This window comes from Medicago sativa, chromosome 2 (genome assembly GCF_051527215.1).
Source record: "Medicago sativa cultivar Bolivia chromosome 2, Bolivia_mono, whole genome shotgun sequence".
Lineage (NCBI taxonomy): Eukaryota > Viridiplantae > Streptophyta > Magnoliopsida > Fabales > Fabaceae > Medicago > Medicago sativa.
In genome coordinates this window covers 31,168,888-31,171,134 of record NC_140750.1, presented here as the reverse complement: position 1 = coordinate 31,171,134, position 2,247 = coordinate 31,168,888, and positions in this window count along the sequence as shown.

Here is a 2,247-nt window from a genome sequence, read left to right as displayed (position 1 = left end):
ATGAATGCTCACCAGGTCCCTTTTGACCTTATTTGCACAGATATCATTCTCTGGACCAACTTCAATCCTGATATGTTCCTTTTTCTCAGGAGAAGTTTTGTTAGCAGGAAGTTCAGAAGGAACTCTCTTGTCTGAGTTAGTCTCCTGATTTGACTCATTATTATCAAGGCCTCCATTTGTCTTACACCCAGATTCCACATTTCCTTTAGAGTGGACAATAACAATCACCCTATCAGAATTCTCTTTCTCTGCTGAAGTGGTCTCAGAACCAGAATTCTTATTTTCAACAGTGATAGCAATAGACTCATGGTTATCAAATTTACTCAAGGATGTTTCATCATTGCCCTCAACATTCATGTCTCCATGTTCTTGTGCAGGAACATTAAAGTTTGTCACCTTACCATCATTAGAAGGATCTATGTCTATGAACACAGTTCTATTTAAAGCACACAAGTTCTCCAAAACTGACTTTTCACTAGATACAGATATATCAGAAATCAGGGAGGCATTAGAGTTACCTTCATCATTCTCAGAAAAGGAAGTAGTTTTGGGGAATCCTTTAGCATCAATACTGTTAGCATCCTTCACACAAGTCTCAACGTTGGGTTTGACAGCAGTAGTAACACATGGAGTTGCTTGGTCAACCATACATAAGGTTGTCACAGGTGTTCCCACATCAGATTTATCACGTTTCTTCTTCTTTGGACTGGAGTTAGTGGGTGATTTCCTTTTAACCTTTCTGGGCAGAACAGTAGTGATTGGTTCGACCATCAAGGGAACTGAAGTGTTGGTTTTTTGGTGTTCAGTGGCCATGGCTTGTTTGAGAACAGGGTCTGAGTTTTTGCTGGTTTGAAACTGTTGGTTATGATTGGTGAGAATGTAAGGATGAGCTTTTTGAAAAGGGTAAGGTGCAAAAGGTTGTATGTATTTGAACTTGGGAGGATTGCGAGAAAGGGTAGAAATAGGGAAGGAGTTTCTGTGTGTTGTTGGCATGTTTATGTGGGTTTGAGGCTGAAGAACCGGATTAGTGTGTCTTAATGAATGTGGAACCATGTGCACAAAGTTGTTCAACTCCTTAAGTGGACAGATTTCAGGTTTATCATTCAAATCAACAGGTAGCCTATCTTTCAAGTTTTTAGCTACAATACTACTTGATTGTTCCTTATGAATGCAGAAGAACTGATTAACATTCTTATCATACATTTCATCAGGATGTGACCTATTATATTTATTGAAGGTGATTAGATGTTCCAACATCATGTTTGACATACCAGTTAGGTTACCTGTCAGACCAATTTCTTGTGGTGCCCTGAAACAGTTATTTCCCTCAGAGTTTACACCCCTTGGTGCTACACCTTCTCCAATATGAGGCAACACACATTCACCAACAGTTGGAGTTGTTTTACCAGTTTCCCTTTTTACCTGATTCATAGCTTGACTAAGATGTGAGTTCAACAGAGTTACCTTGTGATTTAATTCTGAGATTTTGGCTTGATGACTGATCCTATCATTCTCCAATTTACTGGTGATATTTTTCTGCTCTTCACGTTGTCTGCATGCGTTGCAGTTTCTTTCAGCAAGACATTTGTAAGATGCAATGAGTTCAGCAACACCCAAGTCTTCTACACATGAGTCAACATCAGGAACAATCTTGCTAGTCAAGGCTGCTATGTGCTTAGCAGATTCTCTTTCTCCATCTTCTTCAGATTCATCATCATCAGACCAGGAGGCAGTCAAGCTTTTCTTCTGCTTCTTCAGAAATGTGGCACATTCTGTTTTGATATGTCCATACCCTCCACATTCATAACATTGAACTCCTTTGTAATGAGAGTCTACTCCTCCATCAGGTCTTGCCACCTTCTCTTTGCTTGACTGATCGTCAATGTTGGGGCGGATATTCTGATCATTTGGCCTGGACCTTCTATCAATTCTTCTTAAAATCTTCTTGAAGTGTTTCCCAAGAAGTGCCAGTGAATCTGCAATGTCTTCATCATCTTCTTGCTTTGCTTGTGACTCATCAGATTCTACACAAGAAGCAAAAGCGATCCGCTTACCTTTCTTATCAGTTTTGCTGTTGACAATCATTTCAAAATTCTGCAAGGACCCTATCAGTTCATCAACCTTCAGGCTTGAAATGTCCTGAGCTTCTTCAATAGCTGTAACTTTCATGTCAAACCTCTTAGGTAGAGATCTGAGGATTTTTCTGACTAGTTTTTCATCAGAAATTTTCTCTCCAAGAGACTCAAA